Genomic DNA, 20,331 nt, shown 5'->3' with positions numbered 1-20,331 from the left:
TGAGGTGATATAAATTGCCTAGGATATATAACAAGCATTCTACAAATGTGGGTTTTATCATTCTAAATTTTTCCCATTAAATCGTTCCATAAAACTTAACTAGTATTCCTGTTTATAATACTTGTGAGGTAAATGCATACTTCTAGACCTTTAGTAGGACAATTACAATGTTTTAATTGCCTAAATGAGCCATGTGACAATTTGAAAGCCATTCTGGCTGAAACTGGGTGGATGAACTCAGAACCTTCTGGATGTCTCTTCAAGTTTAAAGAAACTTTGCAAAACAAAAGTCCATACTCTTAGCACTTATACCAGAATCATTTATGAATTGCTGCCACAGGAAATTAAAAATATGGGCAACTTTGACTTCTCAAGCCTAATTATACCATAACTTTGGCAATATTCTTAAATATGTCAGTATCCAAGATATAATTTGTGGTTTATTAAGAAGTTGCCAGGAGCACATGGGTGACTCAGTCACTTAAGCGTCTGACTTCAGCTCAGGTCATGATCTCACGGTTTCTGAGTTCAAGCCCTTTGTCAGGCTCTGTGCAGACAGCACAGAGCCTGGAGCCTGCTTCAGATTCTGTGTCTCCCTCTCTCTCTGGCCCTCCCTCGCTCACGCTCTCTCTCTCAAAAAAAAAAAAAAAAAAAAAAAAAAAACTTAAAAAAATTTTTTTAAGTTTCTAAATAAATCAATTTTAAAAATTTAATGTAAAACAAAAAATAAATTATTCTAATATCAGACTTAAAATGTCCTTTTTATATAATAGTAATTTTGTGCACTGCCAGTTTATTTTTTGAACAAGTAAACTGTTTCTAAAAGCTAAGGACTGCCACATAAATGTCACATAAATAACTCTTTTAGCCAACAACAAATCAAGTACAGAGGAAAGGTTAAATTAAATGTATTTACACCTAGGGGCACTTGGGAGGCTCAGTCAGTTAAGCATCTTTATTTCTGCTCAGGTCATGGTCTAGCAGTTCAAGAGTTTGAGTACCGTGTGGAGCTTTGCATTGATAGCACAGAGCCTGCTTGGGATTCTCTCCCCGCCCCCTCTCAAAATAAATAAATAAACTCTTTTTTACAAAATATATTTATGCCTTAAGTATCAGTGTCCATATTCTAGCATGAATTCTAGTTGCAGAAACGAAGTTTCTTACCTTATATACATATTAAGCATACTTTGGTTAAGGCTTCCACTATCATTTATAAAATGTGTATTTGTTTTAAAAAAAATAATCAGGGGCACCTGGGTGACTGAGTCAGTTAAGCATCTGACTCTTGATTTCAGCTCAGGTCATGATCTCACAGTTTGTGAATTTGAGCCCTGCAGGGGGCTCTGTGCTGACAGCAATGACAGTGTGGAACCTGCTTGGGATTCTCACCCTAAAAAAATCAGTAAACTTAAAAAAAAAAAAAATTTAATAAAAATAACCATACTCCCTTAATAAGGTACATATATAAGGGGAAAAGATCACAACAGATTACCTTATATACTTTGAGTATAAAATTAAGAGAGTATAGATATGAATTTAAGCCATTTTACAGCTATAAAAAGTATTCCTAAAGGAGGGCTCTTTCTAAATTAACAGTAACTAAGAATAGCCCATACTTGTGTATTCATAACCATATATGTATGAGAACCTGAGGAAAGAAGAATTTTCACATGATCCTGTCTGAAAATTTAAATCTAAAAATCAAAGGTCTCTTCTAATTCTTTCATAATTTCTTGAGGGCTTTGGGAAGTAATGAAGGCATTCATAGGAAGACTAATAAAGATGTGATTGAAATACACATCAATAAAAAATTAAGTTGTTTTATACAGTATGTGCAAGAGGAGTCCTAAATTTGGATGAAAATATTCCTACTATTCCTGGTACACAGTAGCTGCTTAATTAGTGTTCTTTTGAATGTTTAATTTTGGCCTGATTTTAAACTGTAACCATTTAGTCACACACACATATGCATATAGGCACCCACACACGCAAAGGTAGGTTGTTTGTATTTATGGCTGAAATTTATGAATGTAATGAACATCTTTAAATCATTTATTGTTTATTTATTGACCCACTAACTTATTCTTCCTTTAACACTTAAAATGTATTAAATAGCGCTTGGGAACAAGGACAATAAAGATAGCTCCTAAGAATGCAACTAATGTAGTTACCAATTACTCTGTATAGCTAAACGAACTTGAAGGTAGTTTTGTTTTGTTTCTAATATAAGTTAGACCACTGATTACCAGATCCTTTAATGCCAGTGTGCTAATGTTCACAAGTGAGAACTGTAATCTGTTTTAAGTCATTTATTCCTTCCTTGTCCGCCACGATTTCACATACACCCATACGTCAACCTGGGAAGTGTCCCTGCAACTTAAGTTCAAATTGTGCTATGGATATCATAGAGCCATGGATGCATACCTTAGAAGTAGCAGCCTTGATTTCATACCTTTGAATGAAACAGTGATAGGGCCCATCATGTGTTAGCTTCCAATCTTCCACAATGATACCATTTGGATCAGTGTTGCCAAAAGCACATAATTTTATACATAAGGAGGTTCAAGCCCATAGAAATTAACTATCACACGTGCAGGCTTACAAGCTAACATATGTCAGAGTTTGAACTAAACCCCACTTCTGTCTAACACGGAGGCCCTTCTTTGTGTTCCCAACACTGATATCCCATGAGCTTGGCTCACACTGAACTACAAAACCTAAGAGCAAAGTATCAGCATGTTACCAAGGAATGAGAGATTAAATGAGGAGCTTGAAGACTTATTCAAAGTGAACTGAATACTTTCATTGTAAAATAATCACCTGGTTTGGGAGTAAAAATAAGCATAATCACCCTTATGGGAAACCTGATGGATGGTGGTGTGGTCATAACTACAATTCAGACACATGTTTAATCTGTCACACTAAGGATCAATGCCAAGTGACAGCCCAAAAAGGACCGTGGGAAAGCCTGTGGGCTGGGGTAAGGGTTAGGGAAACAGCTGCTGTGGGCATGATACAAAAAGGAAAAAAATAGCCAGAGAGAAATTAGCAATAAATAGAACCTAACTATCTCTACACTCTGTGGTTTAAAAAGAAGGTCTTTAAATAAAAGATATTTTGGAGGCTTAAAAATATATATGCTATGAACCTTATGAGCAATCCTGTACAATTCAATCTTTAGATCCAAAGGTAATGAGTATTTTACAATTATGAATTTTATTGTTTGACATACTTTTATGTCTAATAATGGTTCATATTTCTTGTGAGACTCAATTTTTTTAAAAAATCCACCTTTTACTCTTAATGCTATCACTTACTGCCCTCAGTTCAAACCATAAGAAAAGATATCTCCTAGAAAGAAAGAACCATAAGTCAACATAATTGTGTTTTCATTATGTGCAAATATTTGTACTTGTCCAGAAGAAAACAGTGAGTTTCTATCTTTAAAGAATTTATAGTCTCAGATATCTGCATGTTTCATTCATTTAGCAAATACCATTCCTATTTTTGCCAGGCACTATGTTTCTCTGGATTCAAACCATAGTTAGAAAACAGAAACTGCCCACAGGTAGCCTAGAGTCTAGTAAGAGAAATGAATAAAGGCTGTAAGAAAAAGTACATGATATTCTAAGCACACAGACGTAACAGGCTGAGCAACCAAGGAAAACAACCTACAGTCAATGTCCAAGAATTATCTTATTTGATAATTGTTTATAAGCAGGGACAAGGCAGACATTTAGATTTGATTACATGAGAGATATCTTAAGTTTTTCTACCACCAAAGGGTGTTAAAGACAAATATAGGGGAAAAAATTCTTGCACCCTCACCATTTATAATTCAATGCAGATAAAATACCACTAAAAGGCTAAGTTAGATTAATATAAAACCTACAGTAGAAAGGTAAATGTTGGGAGACATTCTGTGCCATGTCGTATAGAAAAATACTGAGTCTAACAGGACCTTATCTGACTCATCTTTATTCTGACTAAATCAGATCAGATGATGTACAAGATATTTCCACTTACATAATTTTATATCTGGGGTTGTCAGTCCTAAATGCACCTCTAATCTCTTGCTAAATATTGGTTCTCAAGAGTGTTTCTTTTCTACAAACTCCCAAGGAATTGTGTCTACTCCCATGGCCTTACACCATCTGTAGAGAGAGGATTCCATCATGGGTGCCTGATTCCATCAGGTCTCATCTACAGCCTATACCCCAGTTACTTCCTGAACCCTTCCTTAGAGGTCTGATTGACACACATGGTAAATAATGCATATACATTAAAGAACACTTTATCAAAGGCTTTCACTGACCCCATCGACAAAATAAAATTTCCTTGCTATTCTCTCCCACAGCAATCAATATTCCACATCCCTTCAATCATACTTATATATTTATAATTACTTAATATAGTCCTACTACAGTATAATCCACAATGGCAGAATGATGTTACCTTGTTCATCATTTTATTCCTAGTAGAGAATGCTAATGGTGTTTCAATGTATTGCTACTGAACTAAATTGTATAATATCTGCTTTTTCCACATATGTGATATAAGCTAATATATCTACGACTTTAAACGTATACTCCCCATACTGATGCATAGGGACACTTGTACCCCAATGTTTATTTATTTTTTTTTTTTAATTTTTTTTTTTAACATTTATTTATTTTTGGGACAGAGAGAGACAGAGCATGAACGGGGGAGGGGCAGAGAGAGAGGGAGACACAGAACTGGAAGAGGCTCCAGGCTCTGAGCCATCAGCCCAGAGCCCGACGCGGGGCTCGAACTCACGAACCGCGAGATCGTGACCTGAGCCGAAGTCGGACGCTCAACCGACTGAGCCACCCAGGCGCCCCTACCCCAATGTTTATAGCAGCACTCTCAACAATAGCCAAATTATGGACAGAGCCTAAATGTCCATCAACTGATGAATGGATAAAGAAATTGTGATTTATATACACAATGGAGTACTACGTGGCAATGAGAAAGAATGAAATATGGCCCTGTGTAGCAACGTGGATGGAAATGGAGAGTGTGATGCTAAGTGAAATAAGCCATACAGGGAAAGACAGATACCATATGTTTTCACTCTTACGTGGATCCTGAGAAACTTAACAGAAACCCATGGGGTAGGGGAAGGAAAAAAAAAAAAAAAAAAAAAGGAGGTTAGAGTGGGAGAGAGCCAAAGCATAAGAGACTGTTAAAAACTGAGAACAAACTGAGGGTTGATGGGGGGTGGGAGGGAGGGGAGGGTGGGAGATGGGTATTGAGGAGGGCACCTTTTGGGATGAGCACTGGGTGTTGTATGGAAACCAATTTGACAATAAATTTCATATATTGAAAAACAAAAACAAAAACAAACAAAAAAAATATGCTCCCCCGCACTCTAATTACAACATTTTATTTTTATAGCTAATATGGTGTTTTTCAGGGTTACCAGAAAGAAGAGAAATCAGGACCAACAATAAGTCCATCCACCTGAGTTGGAGGAAAAAGATGGACAAGAAACATCCTTCACACTCATCAATAACCTTGAGCTTAAGTTTCAGAATAGGGCTAGGAGAATAAAAAAAAAAAAAAAAAAAAAAAAAGAGTGGTTCAAAAGGAGCGAAAAGCAAAAGGACTAAACAATATTCTTTACACAACACCCACGTTCCACCCATGCAGGAAGGCTAGCATTTCAAATGCTGTAATAGCCATCTATGTCCTATTGCCAGCATTATGGATTCAAGTGGAGATTTTTTTTTCCTCCTTTCATGGATATGTATCTAATGATAGTAACCTATAGATATGTCAAATACTTCTCATTTTGGAATGATGCTAGATTAAATCATAAGATGCCCATGTGCTTCACAGAAGGAAAAAGACTATCACCAATAATTTTCTTAAATATTTTCAAACTTAAAAACACTTGCAAGTAGATTAAGGGTGGGTGGTTTAGAAAGAACGGTGAAATAGAAAATGACAGTCGTGTCATGAAAGATTTTAAAGCACATCCATATTCTTTTATTGCACTAACATAAACATGTCACTAACACAAGTATTTATTGCCCACTGAATACATATTCACACGTTTGCTAATATGAAGGTATAAAAAAAAAACCATAAGTTTTCAAGAAACTGTAATCTAGTTAGGAAACTACTAACCAGCAGTACACAATTAACAGTTAAAGGGCTTAAGAGTAAGACTACAACGAAGTGACCTGTATATGTGGGGCTTTCATAGCTGTGAAATTTTCATGAAGAAGGTCAACTATACCCAGTATGTGGTATTCAGAAAGATCATGAGAAGTTGAAATTTTCATGAGAGGAATTAAAGGCAAAAAAGAGGAAGAAACAAGTATAAACAATGGATTTGGTAGAGAAAGTTAAATGACTATCTGACTGAAATGAAAGTGTTTGACTAATAGTAGAGGTATACAACAAATAAAAGCACATGGTGAGGAGATAATTAAAAGAAAATCTAACTAAATTATGAAGGCCTCAAAAATTAAGGAGACAGGGGCTATCAGGTGGGAAAGTGTATTGTTTTTAGCAAGAAGCGGCTATTCAGGGCCTCCATGTTGCACCAACCACCCACGGAGCTCCATTCATAGCCGTCCTGTGGTTATAACTAGATGAAATCCGTGTTTCTAAAGATGACTCATGCATTATAGATTATGACTGTAAGCAGAGAGAGAATCTTCAGAGACTAAGACATAACTTCAGTAACTTAGGTACAGTGATAAAGGCTTAGAATCTTGACTGTCAAAAGAGGGGAGAAAGAAAAAAGTCACAGAATAATGATAACATAAAGAATGCCAAAAATTCTGACACATGCTACAACTTGGAATAACTTGAGGACATTACACTAAATGACATAAGCCAGTCACAAAACGACACGGTGTACAATTCTACTTATGTGACGCACCTAGAGTAGTCAAATTCATGGATACAGAAAGTAGAATGGTGGTTACCAGGGTCCAGGGAAAGCTGGGAATGAGGAGTTCTTGTTTAACAGGTGCAATGTATCAGTTTTGGAGGAGGATAGAGCTCTGGAGAGGAGACAGTGCTCAATATCATATTATACCACAATTTAAAGTAATAATTCTTTTTAAATGTCAAAACTTCATGTCAAATGGAATTAGGTAAGAATGAGAAAAGAATTCTCAACTCCTCTGGACCACTAGCTTAGAAGAGGAAGGAACACTGAAATAAAGGGGATCCAGCCTGACAGAGAAGAGGGTCAATTGTCAAATATGTTTGATAGGAACATCTAAATGGAAATGTTTCTCAAGCAGCTGGAAGCAACAGATAAGGGCTCTGTGGACAGAACAGGAAATATGCTGGTTTTTACTTTGGTGTCCCCATTTGGGGGGGAGGGATGGGAGAGTCCATCATCATGATCAATTCTGAGCCCTAGATTTTAACAGAGATGTTTCTAAAATTTATTATGTTAACATATTTTCCCCCACATTTTGATATCTCTGAATTGTTTTGGTCAAAAGAGGAATAGCATCTTTTGATGACAAAACAGTAGTTGAAAAAAACAGAAACTAACTTGATACAGCTTAGGGCAGGGTTATTCATAGAATGAGGGACAGGAGCACAGCGCAGCCTTAGGGGAGAAGCAGAAGCAAAGTAAGGAAAGCCCTGAGTCAATTAAGATCCCTCTCCCTTTGTCCCACTCCCCATAACTGCTTCGTTCTTTCTGCAAATTGACTTTCTATGCTCCTTAGCCCCACAGGGATTCAGAAAGGTGCTTTTCCATTATGGAAAAGACTGACTTAACTCTCAGTCCCAATACCAAATTCTGGATCAGAATTTCATTGCTCCTGAGTCCAATCTAGTGCAGTCAGATAACAGGGTCAAGCCACGCAAGTGTGGCTTTGATGGCTACACCAAGTATAGCCCAATACCCAAGTGGGAATTGACCACAACCGCACACCAGGGAAGAGGAAAGTTGTTGAGATATGAAAATCAAGTCCCACAAAGGACAACTAAATGAAAGGGTCATCTTTAGCCATGGGGGTGGGGGGAGGGAGACGTAAGAGTTCTAAGAGGCAAATGAGAATGGTCACCATCTAAATTTATTACATAAAATAGAAAATAAATATTAAGAAAAGAGGTCAAAGTTATAAAAGGGCACTTTTTGACTCAACACAACAACCATCCTATAGCAATGTTTTATTAAATATCCCACATATGAGATAATCTATTCATATTATCACTCAACAAACCTGCAGCATTGGGATTTAACTTTTCATTAATAAATACAAAACCAAAGCTACGAAATTCACATATTTGCCCAGCACCAAACAGCTAATACGTAGCAAAGCACAATTTGCACCAATGTTCATTTGGATCCAAAGCTCTTTTTTTTCTTCCCCAGCTTTATTGCAAGTATGAGTGACAAAAAGTTATATATATTTAATGCATGCAACATGATGTTTTGGTATAATTAACATACCATCTCACAGTTGTTACCATTCATTTCCTTCCCTTCTCTTTCTAACACACCACTGCTTTGTATTGGTTTGAATGTGCTGTGCTAGCTTTCACTTAAGGTATTGAAGGGGTGGCTAAATAAACATTTGTCACAGAAATACTATAGGAATAATTACTGTTTGAGGTGGGAAACTTACCTCACTTCTCTGATGATGTCCAGCTGTAATATTTCATAATTTTATTTTGGAATCAGTGACTTCATTTTGAAAGAATTCATCACAAGCAAAGATGAATATTTTTCCCATCTATTAAAGGTTTTGCAATCCTGATAACTTCTAAAAAGAAAATTGTTCTCCATCTAGTGCGTTAAAATTGTTGGGACTTCTTTGGTTTTAAGGAACAGAGATCTGGTTCATCTTTAAATAAGAAAGCCAATAATAGCAAATATATTAAAATCTAAGAAACCGTGTTTTCTAGGAAGAGTTGTAGAAGTGACCACAGTTAGTGAAACAGCTTAAATAGTTTTTAAAAGTACAAACTATTCAAAGTAGAATGTCGCCTGTGGCTTCAAACTGGGTCACTGACTTACAAAACATAACAACCATTAGGACCTCAAATGCTGTAGTAAATATCACTTTCAAGCTCCAGATTTCTGGCACACTAGCCCAAGAACCTAGGGGAGGGGACAAGAGGGACGAGGCAGGGAGGGGGAATTCAGGTGGAATGATGGGAAAAGGCTGGTGCTCTGGGTCCACAAGCCCCCACTGCCTTCAAGGGCTTGGATCAGGTTGGTTTGTTTTAATCTATCCATTCATTAGATTTGCCTACGATTTCAGAAGAAACAAACGTTCCATTCTAGAAGAAGTAGAGAGGAACGGGGGAAGGGAGAAGGAAGAAAAATCTCTCTTTTAGAGCCTTCCAGACCCTTCACTGTCAGTGGATTCATCATTGCACTCTGAGAAACTATGCAGCAGAAATAATATACATACACACATAAGTAATGTCATATACATTTAAATTTTTCACGGCACTTAGAAAAGCCTTTTGAAAGACTTGAGAAATATGTTTAATAAAATGAAAATTATAAGAGAAAGAATGGCAATAAATTACACAATTATTGCATTTTCTTCTTGAAATCTCATTTGTATAGCTTACAGAACACAAACATGGAATATTTGAGAAGAAAAATGTGAGTAGGGAAAAATAAGAACAGATGCTACATTAAAATATTTATAAAGTCATTTAATCTTTGAAATAAGAATGAAGAATGACCCTTATGAAAAGAAACTCTTTAATGAAAGCTATCTGCAAATTAATGTCAGCTTGAGCTAATTTTCCACAAAGAAAAAGGGTGCCCTTAGTAATGAGTGTTTTCTCACATCTATAGAGCTGAACAGCAGACCAGAATAACACAAGACATCATTAAGAATATAAATTTGTTAACCATAATACCAGTTTTCATTTAAGGCAAATAGGTCCTCCTCCAATTATTTACGAAGGGAGACAGATTCATATGTTTAATTTTTTTTTAACTTCATCCATACTCTATTATAGATTTCTAAAATATTAAGCTACATATGTGACATTTATAATAAAGTTTTACTTGTAAGAAAATGTGTCTTACCATACTTCAGTACAAGGAGTCTAAAATATAATCCAATTCCACAAAAAACAAATATTTATTATGTATACTACTTGCTTTTCAGGTACCTATTTTAAGAATACAAATACAATGCTGAACACATGGAAGGCAGATGAAAGTAATTTTTAAACAATGATAAGTTTACAAAAACTAACTTGAAACTCTAAACTTTAGGACTCCAAAATCCATTAAAATTTTAATTCCAAGCAACAGAATCTCTGAATTGTACAAAACTGGGGAGTACTGCTGCATCTTTCTCCACCAACTCCTTTCCTTATCTAGGAACCTTGGTAACAGCTACACTATATAACAACAGACCTCATTTTGCTACATTTAGAGCTACTACCTTCATTGACAAAGAATAACTAGGTGAAAACACGTCAAACTAATTCTGTCTCCTGCCTTCCTAAAGCCTTTCTAAAAATTCAGCCATTCAAGTGGAGTATAGCTACTTAGTTGCAAAAAAAAAAAAAAAAAAAAAAAAAAGAAAAAGAAAAAGTTTTTAGTAAATACCTATTCTAAACCCAACCATGTATGTATGATGAAAAGGATCTATTAAGTGTCTGCTATGTGCCTGACACTGGTGGATGCTGTGAACAAATTATCTTAAAATTAAGTAATAACTTTATGAAGTAGAAATTGTTATCCCCATTAAGCAGATGAAGAAAAAGCCTCAGAGATGCTAGGTAACTTCCCCTAAGTCACACAGCTGGCAGTGAATATCTGCCTTGATCCCAAACTGTGTGTTGGACCACTATGACTCCTGACTAAATAATGCTGAGAAGCACCTTCAGATAGGATGTCTCTGACGTGCTCATGGAAATAAGACCACACAAAAGGTAAGGAAATGCCAAGCCGTGCAGTGCTATGTAGGAGGAGTTCAGGTAAATGAGAATGAGCTGCACAGGTTCTGAAGGGTTTGTGAAAGAATGTTCTGGATCAGTGCGTGAAAGAGGACCAGAATTCTAGTAAATCGCCAAAGAGAAATTAGGTCATCCCAGGGACTGGAAGAGAATGAGGGTGGGAAGAAACCTGGAGGTCTCGCAGGAAGTGGGGAGTATCCATCAGAGTATACAAGCGGTACGCACAAAGAAACCGTGAGAAGCCTGGATAGTCCCAGAAGTAAACCCTCACATAATAAAGTGGTTTTATTTGAGGGGGGGGGGGTGCGGAGGGAGGGAGAGGGGCAGAGAGGGAGAGAGAAGAGAATCCCAAGCAGGCTCCTTACCATCAGAGCCACGCATAGGGCTAGATCTCACAAACTCTTGAGAGTATGATCTGAGCTGAAATCAACATTCGGACCCTTAACTTACTGAGCCACCCAGACACCCCAGACCCTCACATAATAGAATGGACAAAATACATATAACACAGATGAAGAGAAAATTGAAGGGAACAGGGATGGATTAATAAGTAGCAATTTAAGTAGCATGGATCACACCTCACACTTCCCATTTCTCTTCCGTTACCTCTGTCACTTCTTCCTTCACACCAAATTCAAAGCTTTATACAGAAAAGCTGATTCATTCTCTGAATAAGTCTGTCAGAATAAAAACTGGGGAGGAGATAAAGGAAGCCAGCAGAAAACTCTGTATTGAATCAGCAAGCAGTGGGGAAACATTAGCGCTTCTTAGCTAAGGCCAGTAGACAAATGCATATTTTAAAAAAAGGATTTGTGCTAGTTCCTATCCCCCCCACCAAACTTATAAACTACACGGATGCAAATGAGCATGAAGTTTAGCAAGTAGCCAACAGCTCAAGAAAGATGAATAATGGCTCATAAGGAAAATAATCTGAATAGACAGAAACAAGGTGATCTGAGGTTAACAGTTCAAAAAGAGTTAAAGCATTAACGAACAGTGATTTCCAGGAGACAAATGCTAAAGTCTTTGAGAATGGCTATTTTCATAATAGAAATATGTATTAGAGAAAGCCAAATTATAATAGCAATACTGGAAAAAACTTCTAGGACTATTTCCATAAGAAAAACACTAGATAAAGCCAAATTGAGTTAGAATGGCTAGTACTATTCCAGGCATTTATTTGGTAACCAATAAATCAATTAAAAATTTTTTAATGAGTGTCCATCATGTACATAGCATTTTTTTAAGTTCAATTCAGGATAACGAAAAAATTACGAGATGTGGTTCCTACCTCAAGCCACTTACAGTATTATATTTTTAACTTCGAAACTACCAAAGCTATCTTGTTCCTTTTCCACACCAACAATTGTATGGCTTTCTATAGCAGTGTGGTTTTATTAAGTCCAGACCCAATTACTTTCTTGCAGGATGCACTCCAAAATTATAACTAAGTCACTTTTACCAAAACTTAACCCAGTAAAAAAAAGGAAAAGTATTATTTCCCACCTGAAATAAAGTTATAAACCTCATGAACCTATTAAAACAAAAAAACCTCATGAAATATTGATGAAGTTTAAGAAATTAACACATTCCTATTAATACAACATATGATTTCTCTATTTTAGCTTCTCCCTGAATTTTAACATTAGAACTTTCAAAAGCCAACCTACATTCTTCTGTCTTTTAAATTATTCTTTTTCAGGAATCTGGCCAAATGATGTCACTTTAGATATGCAAACTTACCTGCCAAAAAGAGAAATTCCAGGAAAAGCCTTTGAAAGGATATAATTCATTAGGAAGTTCAAGTAGAAAGCTCAAGACTGAACTTTGACCAAATTGTTAAATTTCAGAGTAGAAAGTTAGAATAAACATTAGAATGTCTACCGTGTATACGGTCTCCCTTGAAATAGTTATACCTAGATTTCTAGATAGATCTACATATACATATATGTATATACAATCGAAATTAAATTTGATTGCCCTGAAATAGTAATATTGATAGTTCTCACAGTTTTGTGTTTTTTTTTTTTATTTAAAGCTCAGATTTGAAATAGTTTTGAAATAAAAACAACAAGCAATACCATTCTTTGCCTTATAAAAAAAAAAAGGACAAATTTTTGGTTGTCAAACTTCTAAATCTCCTTCTGCATAAGAGATTGCCATTTTGAACATTCTGATGTTAAGTGTCTTTACTTCCTTTAAGAAGCAATTCCGACAAAACCTTTCCATTCATAACACAGTTGTAAATCTAGCCCCTAAATATTAGATACAATTGTGGTCACATATCCTAAACACTGTCCTGCATAAGAAAGATGTATTTGTCACCCTCATGCCTCCACCTACAGCTTCCGGAGTTATTAACTAAGGAAGTGTGGTTGGCTGTTCTTGTTGCAGGCTGACAATTATTCCTTGCAGCAGAATCAAAAAGATATCTGCCAGGCACTTTGGACAGCTAACTATAAAGGAGGGGGGAAGAAAGTTTAAAGAAGCACACGTTATAATACAGAAGCATGGAAGGATGAGCCATTCAGCATCAGGAAAATATCTCTAAATATTTTAATGGTCTCTGAGGATGTTACTGTACTGCTGCATTTTAAAATAATTCAAGTTGAAAATCAAGACCTTGAGCTAGAAAGAAAAAATGTAATTAAAGTCAGTGTGCACTATGAACACACCCACACAGTAAAAAAAAAAAAAAAAAAAAAAAAAAAAAAAAAAAAAAAAGAAAAGAAAGAAAAAGAAAGAAAGAAATTCGGTTACCAACTGAACAGCAACAATAAAAATCCAAGCCATGACATTGCTTTAAGAGAGAGAAAAAAACAGACATTGCCATGCAAATAAGAGTTACACATTATTTCTTTATTCCTATATAACTTTCTTTCAACAAATAATTTTCATTAAGAAACAAGACTTCTTTGTTTATGTTTTTGTTTTTTTAGTTTTAAATATAACCTTTACTGGTACCCAAGTTTCATCTCCCAGAAATCTAGGTAGACTCCCAGTAACATATTATAGAATATTTCAACTCTGACAGCCTAGTTAGGACCACATCAACATAAATCTATGCCTCATACAACTAGAATATGGACCTATTATTCAAACCAGCATCAGAAAGTAATTTTGACAGTACTGTACAAATAAGGGAAAAAAGTTTCCCTTTATAAAAAGAAAAAAGTCTGTGAACGATTGGCTCAAAAAATTTTAATGTGTTTATAATAGAAATCATAAATCTCTATTAATAAATTTCTTCCATAAATTTGGAACAATTAAATATTTTTCAAAATCACTACACTGGGATGCCTGGGTGGCTCAGTCGGTTGAGCGTCTGACTTCGGCTGAGGTCATGATCTCACAGTTCATAATTCCAAGCCCTACGATGGACTCTGTGCTGACAGCTCAGAGCCTGAAGCCTGTTTAAGATTCTGTGTCTCCCTCTCTCTCTGTCCCTTCCCTGCTCGCACTCTGTCTCTCTCTCTCTCTCAAAAATAAATAAAACATTTAAAAAATATTTTTAAAAATCACTACACTTAAAAATACCAATGTCTGGGTCTGAGTAGGGGAAGGAGGGCTTGGTAAATGATTTTGTATTTAATTTCCTGAAGGTTGAGTCCAAGGCACTAACAGGGTTCAAAACCCTTAATTCAATTGCCCTAAAAGTCCTTAAAGCTCTATACTGCTTAACTTGGAGTCCCATCTTGCCATTCTCCCAGGAGAATTGCCTATAAAACTCCATTGACATTTCCCGACCCTATCTCCATAAACTTCCAAATGCTATCCATAAAATGGAGATAACCACCCAATTCTACACTATTGTTGCCCAATTTAATGAGAAAATGTACACTTAAGATATTTTCTGAATTTCCAAGCACTATCTACATGTAAGTTATAAAATCTCATTTACTCAAAAACATTTGTTGACCATCTACGTGGCAGGAAAACAATGTGGCACATGAGAAAGGCAGGCCAATTATACGTGGACCCTTCCCCCCACAAGACCTCACTCTTATTTCTAAAAATATTCACAATCCAAGGTGAAAAATATAAGTGCTATAAGAGAATAACACAGAGTGCTCTGGAGATTCAAAGGAGAAAGAACTGCCAGTTGGGATGATCAGAAAATGCATCGTGAGGCAGGTAGAAGATGGGTGAATTTTTTTCATTTACATTAGTTGGCTATCAGGATTCAGAGATGGGCATTAGAGGCAGGGGGCAATAAATGCAACAGAAATAGGAAACAAGGTTTCTACAGAGACCTACCTACTACCTAATGGGGTGGTGCATGGAGAGGCAGAGAGAGCAGAGAACACAAACCAGAACCAGCAAGAGAGCACGCACCCTATAAGCAATTCAAACAAGCTAGAAAATTAATGTGACAAAGAAGTGGCAGTGTGCAGTCACTGAAGGGGAGGGCGGGCAAATGAGAGAGGGTCCAGAATCCCAAATTAAGAGGTATTTGTTTGTTTGAAATGCAACTAAGAACTATGAACTACTGTTTATCAAGGGATTGACAAGAGCTTACATGAGCATTCAACAAAACTACTGTCATGATTACACTTGACCAGGAAGGTGTAAGGCAGAAGTTCAGGGGATGAGTTAATATTTAGAAAGCATGAAGGCAGGAAGATCAGTTGGGAAGCCACCACACAAGACAGGCACACCTTGCTGTAGAGTGTTTCACGTTATTATGCTTCACACGTACTGGGTTTCGATTTAGTTATTTATTTTCATTTACAAACTGAAGGTCCATGGCAATCTTGTGTCCAGCAAATCTGTGGGCACCATTTTTCTAACAGCATTTGCTTACTTCCTATCTCTGTGCCACATTTTGATAATCCTAACAATATTTCAAATTTTTTCATTATTATTATATTTGTTATGGTGACCTGTGATCAGTGATTTTTGGTGTTTCTATTGTAATTGTTTTGGGGCACCAGGAACCTTTCCTATGCAAGACAGTGAGCTTAATGGGTAAGTGTTGTGTGTGTCCTGACTGCTCCACCAACCAGATATCTGTCTGTCTCTCTCTCACACACACACACACACACACACACCTAGGGCCTCCCTATTCCCTGAGATAACAACAATATCGAAATTAGGCCAATTAATAATCCTACAATGGCCTCTAAATATTCAAGTGAAAGGAACAGTCACATGTCTCTCACTTTAACCCAAAAGCTAGAAACAATTAAACTAGTAAGGAAGGCATGTCAAAGCTAAGACAGGCCAAAAGCTAGGCCTTTATGTTCCAACCAGCCAAGCTGTGAATGCAGAGCAAAAGTTCTTGAAGGAAATTAAAAGATCAAGGAGTAATTTCAACTTTCAAGTCTTATTATTTAAAAAATACATTTCATAAGACTATGCTCCCATAGGTAAGTATTCCTCTGATGGATCTGTGCAAAATAAACTGAAAACTGGGAAAGATCTGCCATTCTGATGCCATTAAGAATACTCGTGACACAGGGCACCTGGGTGGTTCAGTCGGTTAAATGTCCAACCCTTGATTTCGGCTCAGGTCATGATCTCATGGGTCATGAGTATGAGCCTGGCATCGGGCTCTGCACTAACAGCATGGAGCCTGCTTGGGATTCTCTCTCCCTCTCTTGCACGTGCTCGCGCTCTAAAATATTTTAAATGATAATTGTGATCCATGGGAAAAGATCAAAATAACATGAACAGGAATTTGGAAGAAGTTGATTCCAGCTCTCATGGAGGATTTTGAAGGGTCAAGACTTCAGTGGAAGAAATAACACTACAGATGTGGAAATAGCAACAGACCTAGAAGTGGAGCCTCAAGATGAGATTGAATGACTGCCATCTCATGTTAGAATTTTAACGAATGACAAGTTGCTCCTTATGGACAAGCAAAGAAAATGGCTTGAGATGGAATCTATTCCTGGTGAAGATGCTGTGAAGACTGTTGAAAGGATTTAGAATATTACATCAGCTTAGTTGACAAAGGAGCAGCAGAGTTTGAGAGAATTCCAATTTTGAAAGAAGTTCTGCTGTGGGTAAAATACTATCAAGCAGCATTGCATGCTACAGAGAAATCATTCATGAGAGGAGTCAAATGATATGGCCAATTTCACCACTGTCTTATTCTAAGTAATTGCCACAGATGACCTTCAACAACTGCAATTAGAGGCAAGACTCTCCACCAGCAAAAAGATTATAATATGCTGAAAGTTCATATAATGCCTAGCAATTAATTTTTAATTAAGGTATGTACATTGTATTTTTAGACATAATGCAATGGCACACTTAATAGACTATAGTATAAATATAACTTTTACATGCATTTAGGAAACCAAAAAAACTTGACTCATTTTATTGCAATGTTTGCTTTATTGCATGATCTGGAACCAAACCTGGAATATCTCTGACATATGCCTGCAGTCCATTCAAGTATGATGTGACCAGGCCATAAAGTAGGACAGCAAGAGCAGAAAAGGAAGGGAACAGCTTGACATAATGATTATCACTTTGAAGAAAGTTATATCCTGTGAATTCCGGCAATGCTTCTGCTGTCTAGTGCAATGGAAACAGGAAGCCTTCAGAGCCAGACAGACCTGGACTCAAATCCAGGCTCTGCATCTGATAAACAATGAAATCTTGGGTAAGTTACTTAACGTCTTCAAGCTTCAGACACAATAATAGATCTCTCTAAGGTTGTTAGGAGATTTAGCTATCATGGAAAAATGCTGGAAAATGCTTAGCATACTGGGGAAAAATTAGTAATTAGGAAAAGGATGAACTAGCAAGAGAAACAAAAGTATTAACAATGTGACAGAGTTGGGCGCCAGGGTGGCTCAGTCGGATAAAGTGTCTGGCTTCCACTCAGGTCATGATCTCATAGTTTGTGAGTTCGAGCCCCACATCGGGCTCTGCGCTGACATCTCAGAGCCTGAAGCCTGCTTCTGTTTCTGTTCCTCCCTCTCTCTCTCTCTTTCCCTGACTTGTGCTCTATCAAAAGTAAATAATTTTTTTTAATTAAAAAAATATGAGGGAGTCAAAATGGGCTTTTATAATGAAGATTTCAGCTATCACACCCACATTCATCAGCATCTGGCTGTGTTGCTCCCTCAGAGAGCAGAGGTCTCAAGGCTGTTCATTCTCCAGTAGCTCCCTAGCTTCAGGTAGCAACTCCTTATTTTTAAAACAGAGCTCAGTCTGACATTCGGCAGAACACAGAAACAGAACTCCAGAAGGTAAAATGACCTGAAGCCTTGGCTCCTGATCTCACACATGCTTGGGAAAACTATCTACTAATGGATGTCTCAGAGCAGAGGTGGACGTGATAGGACTGAGGAGGAACTGTGCACACACCACAAGCAGAGAACCTGACAATGCTCCTAAATTAGAAAAATTAATGTGCTCTTCCCTCTGTCCAATCATTCTTAACAAAATTCTGTTTCAATTGGAATGACTAGATAGAAGTTAATACGAATTTACAACCAAATACTTAAAACGATATTTAAAAAAAATTTGTAGAAGATTTGCTGAATATGGTTAAACCATCCCTACAACAATTAGGAACTCAGAATATTGGGATACTAGTTGTATAGGTGAAAAAATAATTTATTTATGCCTTGCTAAAACAAATACTGAAAATCAAAGCATCGAATGCTCTTAAATTTATTTCTGTCCACAGTGTTGAAATTTGTTGAGAGAGGTTTCTTTGCTTCTCCAGTAGAAAATAACTGAAATTATAATAATACCTTTCAGCTTTTCTAATCAATTCTTTAATAATCTGAATCCTAAAAGTAATGACCAGCCAAGTAATTAAATGTCCATTTTAACCCAAAATTTACAACAGGTCCTAATTAATGTTCTAAAACTGTTTCACATATGCCTTTTAATCTCTTCCTATTAGCTTTTATCTTTCCATGAGGATGTGATTGATTAGAATCAGTTTGGGAAAAGTTTGCTAGTTAAATAAATGCAGTCAAGTCACCCACATTTGCAGCAGCTCCTTCGTGGACTTCACAGTTTTATATAAAAAGTTATATTAATGCCGTTTTAAGTAATATAAAAATCTTATTTGTGTACATGTATTCATAGTAGCATTATTCATAACAGCCAAAAAGTGAAAGCAACCCAAGTATTCATCAAGGGATAAACAGAATGTGATGCATACAATATTATTCGGCCTTAAAGAAGAAATTCTGACACATGCTACAACATGGATGAGGGGTGCTTGGGTGGCTCAGTCAGTTAAGTGTCAGACTTCTGCTCAGGTCATGATCTTGTGATTCATGGGTTCAAGCCCTGCATCAGGCTCTGTGCTGACAGCTCAGAGTCTGGAGCCTGCTTCGGATTCTGTGTATCCCTGTCTCTCTCTGCCTCTCCCCCAATTGCATTCTGTCTCTGTCTCAAAAATCAACAAACATTAAAAAAATGTTTTAAATAAAAAAATGAATGAACCTTGAAGACCATATGCAAAGTGAAATAAGGCCACAAAAGTATGTAAAATACATGATATTGTCAGGACACATATGTCATAATGCTTAGCATTGTATATGTGTAAAATATGAAACTGTGATTTACTAGAATATATAGTGACATTAATTTTACTGTGTCTCAGTTTCCACAGCTTTAAAATGGGAATAATGCTACCAACCTCCCAGAGTACTGATGAGCATTAAAAATGTATGACATGAAACCACAGAGCTCCTAGAAGAAAGCATAGGTCTTGGTGATTTTTTTATGTGACACCAAAAGTAAAAGCAACAAAGGCAAAACTAAACAAGTAGGACTACATCAAACTAAAAGACTTCTGCACAGCAAGGAAACCGTTAACAAACTGAAAAGGAAACTTACTGAATGAAGAAAAAAATATTTGCAAATACATATCTGATAGGGATTAATATCTAAAATATAGAAAGAACTCATACAACTCAGTAGCAAAAAAAAAAAAAAAAAAAAAAAAAACCTTAATAGTCAGATATCTGAATAGACATTTTTCCCAAGAAGATACACAAACAGCCAACAGGTACAGGAAAAGATGCTCAAGATCATTAATTATCTAGGAAATGTATATCAAAACCACAGTGAGGTATCACCTCATACCTGTTAGAATGAGTATTATCAAAAAGACAAAAAATTGCAAGCATTGGTAAGGATGTTGAGAAAAGGGAACCCTTGGGAACTACTGATGGAAATGTCCATTGGTGCAGCCATGATGGAAAACAGCATGGAAGTTCCTCAAAAATTTAAAAATGGAACTATATATTGTACTTCTAGGTATTTATTTGAAGAAAGCAAAAACAAGAAAAGATATATGCAACCATGTCCAATGCAGCACTACTTATAATAGCCAACTTATGGAAACAACCTAAGTGTTCATCAGTGGATGAATGAGTAAAGAAAATGTGGCATGTATTTATACACACACAC

The 20,331-nt window shown here is 36.4% G+C and overlaps 1 protein-coding gene across 3 annotated transcripts in view; it reads right to left on the bottom strand.

Annotated features, from left to right (window-relative positions):
* PDE3A (phosphodiesterase 3A) overlaps positions 1–20,331 on the bottom strand; it is a 321,058-nt gene that overhangs the window by 275,285 nt on the left and 25,442 nt on the right. The gene's annotated exons all lie outside the window — the stretch shown is intronic.

Source organism: Panthera leo, chromosome B4 (genome assembly GCF_018350215.1).
Source record: "Panthera leo isolate Ple1 chromosome B4, P.leo_Ple1_pat1.1, whole genome shotgun sequence".
NCBI classification, from domain to species: Eukaryota; Metazoa; Chordata; class Mammalia; order Carnivora; family Felidae; genus Panthera; species Panthera leo.
The sequence above is the reverse complement of the archived record's forward strand: the minus strand, read 5'-3'. Positions and strand labels throughout refer to the sequence as shown.